Here is a 6,077-nt window from a genome sequence, read left to right on the forward strand (position 1 = left end):
CACAGCACAACCACGTGCCAAACAAAATCTTCACTTGATCTAAAAGTACACAGAATGTAGAGCGCTACGGACAGGGTGATCCAAAGACAAAGAGATCTGATGCTGCTACCCACACAATTTCTTGGTATGCTTTTGATTTGTAAACTGCAGAGCTTTAATCACATTGGCTTGCAGTATGTGCTTGTCCTAGGGTGAACAGGATTTGAGTACTCGAGGTCCTTGTGTGTGGGATGCAGCAAAATCCATCCTCTGAATATAAAGGAATTTCCTCCTCTGGCAGATTTTGTCTTTTTTAATCCTGGGTGAGTGCATGGAGAGGAGGAATATATTTCACTGGAAATGGCAAGATAATAAAACCAACATAAAGAAAACCCAAGTTCAAGTGAAATATATACAGGAAGGGAAAGGGCAGTCTCAAATTTATGAGTAAAGCTTTCCAGTGGAAAATTGGGTTTCTGTCTTCAGTTCTGAGACTCCCTTTTGCTGAGAAGCCTCATACATAGCTCACTGTTTTATACCATATTGTACCAGAAATGAGGTCATCACTGAAGCTTCACTGAAGATGGAGGGACCAAAGAAAGACTGAACTATCATTCTGACTCATTATCTCTGCATCCCTATGTTACAATGTTTTGAGTTATAAAAACAAACAAACAAACAAAAAACAGTTTCCTGTACTTTAGTGAAAAGTCCAGATTTTCACAGCTATAAATCTTATTCTCCAAAAATCTTTTCTGTGCCTGTTTGGATTTCACCTACATTTAATTTTTTCAAAGTGACTTCTGGCATAAGTAAGAAGCATGCGGGAATTTAAAGGTTTTCCGTGTTCAATTTCAGATATTGTTTCTCTCTCCAAGGAAAATTTCATCTTCCCTGCATGCTTCTGAGGACTTTTCTAAAGAACAAATACAACTCTCTCTCTTTTTTCTTTCTAATTTTTTTTAAAAATTATTATTTAATTTATTTATATATATTTTTTAAGAGAACAGGGTGTCAGGGCAGTTTCTGGTATACACCTGCTTGAATTTATCATATCGTAGAATCCTTAGAGTTAGAAGGGACCTCAGAAGGCTATCTAGACCAACTCTCCTGCAATGAACAGGGACACCAAAGGTAGAACAGGTTGCTCAGGGCCTGAACCAACCTCACTTTGAAAGTCTCTGGGACATAAGCCACAGCACTAGATAAGCTGTTCCAGTGCCTTACCACCTTCATATATACAACTAAGATGAACTGAGCAAAGGTCCTTCCAGCCGCACCCACCCCCCCAAGTATCAAGGGGGGTATTCAAGTATCTAACTGGATACCATATCAGCTTTTAGCCTTTCTCTGAATCCTTTCCACGATATTGTTTTGTACTTTTCTCTTGTGGCAGCACTAAGCTAAAACAGATTAGCCATGTTTTTCATTTCTAGTCCTGCACTGAGCAGTCTCAGTGTAGAACTACCCTGTTGTCCACTCTCTTTCTTGGCTTATTTGACTGCCAGGTCTCTGGGTTACCCTTACTCACACAAATCTCCGCATAACAGCACCGTGATCACAAGTTGAATAGTATGACTATCATGGTAAGAAAGAATTAAAAATTAATTAAGCTTTCCTAAGCAAAATTTCTTGGGTGAAGTGAAAGAAGCCAATTTTTTATTTATTTTTTTTTTTTTACGCTGATCAATAAGAGATATGCTAGAAATTAATGAGACAAACCGGTAAAGCTAACATTTACCACTCCAGAGCATAAATGTAACGCTATTATTTTCAAATACGTATGGGAATCAAGAACAAATTAGAATTTTCTGTTTGAAATAGGAATATGCCAGGTATCGTTGCCAGTACCAGAGTTTATTTTCCTGCACTCTGAACTTGGTGTAGTAACGACAGTTTGGTAATGATGTTAGGGTTTGTACTACATTGCTGAATTCAGGAATGCCTTGTGTTACAATTAATTCCATCTCTGTGAGACCCACTTTTCTTGTTTATTTTGTTTTATTTTATTTTTAGACTTGGACAGCAATTAATTTTTTAATCAAGATTCAGATACAGCGTCATTACTGGTTCAGGTCTAATAATGAGCATTATAAGCCTAGCAGGGAAGGCGGCTGTTTGCTTGCCTTTTTGTTCTTTCCCATTCACATTTGCCAGGTTAATACTGTGTACGCAGATTTTCATTTGGACTGTATTAGTGTACAATCTTAAAGTTAAAAAGCCAGAATATTTTGAATTCCAGTAATCCTCAGCTTTTCTCAATACAATACGCTTTGTAGTTATACATTAACTAATTATCTCTGTGCAGCACTCTAGGTGAATTCCAGCACAAGTGCTCTAATAATATAATTAAAAATGTATAAAAGAATTAAAAATGAACTAAAGGGAGATCATACTAAACCTTTCAAATTTGGATAAGATTTAAGCCCCTCAGTTTTAAAGGACCTGCAGTCAGTAGATTAAGAATGTTTGGGATGCCAACCTCATGCAAAGTAATGGAAGCTTCAAATCAAGCAAACAAAAAATCTCCAAAACACTTGGGCTGTCATGGCTGAAAAGCCAGTGCTACCTTGCAAATAGAAACACTATGCAAATAAATGTTGCTGTCAATACTGATCAGCCCCATTTAGCAGGTATCTAAAGGTGGTAGGAAACTGGAATGTTTTGTAGCTGAGCAGAGTCCAAACGCAGGAGGGATTTCAGCTGATTCTTTGCCCCAGGTCAGGGTAGTTCTGGGTGTCAGTGGGCAGCTCAGCCGATGCAGTGGGATATGAAGGACAAAGCTAGCCATGTCTGTTTTCAGCTCCGCAGATATTGCCCCAAACAAGCTGGAGCCTAGACAAGTTCCAAGCATACACAAAAGCATGATGTTATGTTTCATCCTGCTCTTTATACAAACTTCTGCTGCTGCTCTGTTCTCCCCCAGGCAATTTTCAACCGTGTATAGAGCAGGAACAGCCCTGGGGGCTTCCCATGTCCTGCAGACAGCCCTAGGGAGCACTGGCAGAACATCACAGGCTGTCCCATCCTCCCAGCATGTCCTTCCCAGCAGGTGAGGATGAGGCACACAGGTGGCTTTGACCTGAAGGAACATTTAATACCAAGGGAGGCCACGAGGACAGAGATTGCTGCTCTCCTTGACACTGACTGCCAGGGAAGCGTCTGGAAAATAAAAAAATTAAATGAGGATAAGTCAACTATACTAGAGTATCTATTTATAATCAGCATCTATTTATGATCAAATATTTTTTCTCATGTAAACACTGAAAACAGCTTCCTCTGTTTGTAATCTACAGTAGTTCAGACACATCTATTTTGCAAGAAAACTAACAAGCTATTTTTTCTTTCTGCCAGACTTCTGTCTCACAGCTATATGCTTCCCTTCAGCTCTGTGTGTGTGACTGCATTGTGAATTGAGGACAGTGAATGACCTAAGCCAGCAACATCACATAAAGGACCAAGTATACAAACAGTGGGGTTTACTGAGGAAACTGGCAATAATAACAAACATCTGCAATAAAACATCAAAGGCAAAATGCTCTGTAATTGATGTGTACATGGAAGACAAAGTAGATATAGAATATCGTTTAGCACCCTTAATTTTAGATATCTTAGTGTTTCTATTGCTGCTGCCTTTCTTTTGTTCCTCTGTGAGTCCACTGTTATTTTATTTATTTATTCTTCCCTTTGAGATTTTAAATCTGATTTTTATTTATTTATTTATTTATTTTTTCTGTGTCAGTCTTATACTTGAAAGTCTAACAGAGTAAATAAGGACATCATCATGTGAACTGGAATACTAAAGTATACACAGTCCAGAAATGCCTTCTGTAACCACTCAGATTGCCATTCAGAATGCCAATAGGAGCTGTACCCAGTCATAAATGCCTACGTATTCAATGTCCTTTAAACTCATTTCTTCCTGCTTGCTTATTAGTGAGTTTGTGGATTTCATCTTTACTCACAGAGAGAAGCTCTAGACATTTCTCAAGTGGACCTCAGCTGAGGGAAACGCTTCAGGAACAGCTACCACTTCAATGGGGAATCAATGGGAATGAAGTGTGTGCTCTCCATAATAGTATTTTCTTGAATTGTCCCAGTTTTACTGAAGTATCCCTCTGCTACTCAGTTACTACCTTGTTTTTGCTTTTGCTGTTATTAAAGTATACACTGCTACAGCTGGTTTTGAAACTTTCTAGGTTGCAGGTTTTTCTCAGGGGAAATAATTTCAAAATGTAGGTAAAGTATGGCATTTTAAGGAAATGAAATGTTGTGCATGAGGTAGTTTTCCTCCATGATAGTAAATCCTAAAATGAGCACAGGGTGTTATCCAACAAAGGTTCACCAAACTGAAGGCACTATAAGGATAATGCCTTTCCCCAGGATCCTGTGAGGCTGAAGCCAATATCCATCAACTCTGAGAAGAGGAAAGGCAGAGCTGTGAGCAGACATCCCAGAAAAGTCAAGGAAAGTTCTTTGAAAATGAAAGTGTTATCAACTTCTTTTTATTTCCAGTAGGTTATATCCAGCATGGAGTTCACAGTGCAGACTTAATGGTAACACGTTCAACAGGAAAATTAAAAGCATTTAATAACACACCCTCCCAAATTCCTTCTGCAGCTTTGTTGTTGCACTCAAGGCTTTTCTCAGACAAACAGTGAGATATACCCAGGGCCTTACTCAGAACAGGTGACTATCAAGGTTTTGTCAAGACAGATAACGACCACAAATCTGTCTCAATCTGTGTTCTCAAAGGACTGATAGCAGACACCTGGTGCAACTGCAGAAATTCAATTGAGCATAGGCCAAAACTCTGAGTCAACCATCTTACCCCATAAATAGTGAGCAGCCCAAGAGTACCTTCTCTTTGAGTAGGGGTGTGTTTTGAGGTTATATCTGCTGCAGATACTTCTTGACATCCACATACCTGTTTGATACAGCTCCTTGGTAAGTGACTTATGCTTTGTTTTAAGCTTTCTTAGATCTGCTAAGATTATATCTTTGATTGTTCACATATAATGTTTTTATGCAAAGCATTGACCATGCCTAAGACTAGGCTTGGATTCAGCAGTATCTAGGCTGAAGTTTAAAAAGTGAAGAGTTAACTCTTGAATCTTGTTGCTTAAGGAGAAAGTCTCCTGGATTGGTCTGTTTAACTCTGTGGAGTAAATCATCAAGTCTACCTTGCTATCTCAAGTCTTGTTAAGTTGCTGCCTCAATTATGACTAAGCTTTGTTTTGTATCAACAGATATTTACTCCCGCTTCTCTCTTATGTATGAGTCAAGTATAGTTTCCGCCTGTGATGTGCTAAGAAGCATGTTTAAAGCACACTTCAGGCAGTTAAGCCCAACAGGTGCTAATAGAGCAATACGGTTTGATTAGAGACTTTTGGTTATGTGAGGATCCTAGATATGCTCAGTACTTAAATAGAATGAGCACCTGGTCTTAGCTTTTGTTTTCCCTTTCGCATTTTGTTGCTACTTTTTTTGGTAGGTTGATACACTTAACTGATTGAGACCATTGTGATACCATTCATTAGTGATGTTCTCTAGAGAAAAATGATTGAGATTACATAACAACTCTTAAAAGCTTATTGGAAGTCAAATACCTGTTTAGCAAGTCCTTTTCTATATTCCTGTGTGCACTCGTTGCTAGATGACTCTCCACAGTGTTTCTTCAGGATGTTGTTAACCAAGACTTGATGTACAGCTTTTCCTATTTCTGCTCCTTTTGTAGAAGCGGTGCCCTCTTTTGTGCTTCCTTTCCTATTTAGGCAGACACCAGGGTGCAAGAAATACAAGTCATTTAGTAGATAGCGGGGAGGCTCCTGACCTTAGGGGTCGAACCCAGCCTTGCAAGGTGATCTATTCTTCATGCTAAGTTCTCCCTAAGGGGAAAAGCCCCACAAATACCCTGAAATTACCTCCTAGTCTGGTGGAATGTTCTTGTCATGGGCTTGTTCTTTTTGTTTTTTTGGGGTTTTTTTTTGTTTTTTTTTTTTTTGTCTTAGTTAGTAATGAATGCTCCAGATGGAAAGCATTACAAAATTGGCTCTGTTAGGATAATGGTAGTGATAATGAGACATTAGCTCACCTGA

At 38.8% G+C, this 6,077-nt stretch overlaps 1 long non-coding RNA gene across 1 annotated transcript; it reads right to left on the reverse strand.

Moving 5' to 3' along the window:
- Positions 1 to 1,961: 1,961 nt before the first annotated feature.
- LOC146758879 (uncharacterized) lies at positions 1,962 to 5,745 on the reverse strand. The gene is made up of 2 exons (XR_014933605.1): positions 5,589 to 5,745; positions 1,962 to 3,141 (listed from the first exon to the last, which is right to left on the reverse strand). It is a non-coding gene; the product is annotated as an uncharacterized LOC146758879 (long non-coding RNA).
- Positions 5,746 to 6,077: the final 332 nt, after the last annotated feature.

Source organism: Coturnix japonica, chromosome 12, assembly GCF_054131305.1.
Source record: "Coturnix japonica strain WE chromosome 12, WE-NBRP24, whole genome shotgun sequence".
Classification (NCBI taxonomy): domain Eukaryota; kingdom Metazoa; phylum Chordata; class Aves; order Galliformes; family Phasianidae; genus Coturnix; species Coturnix japonica.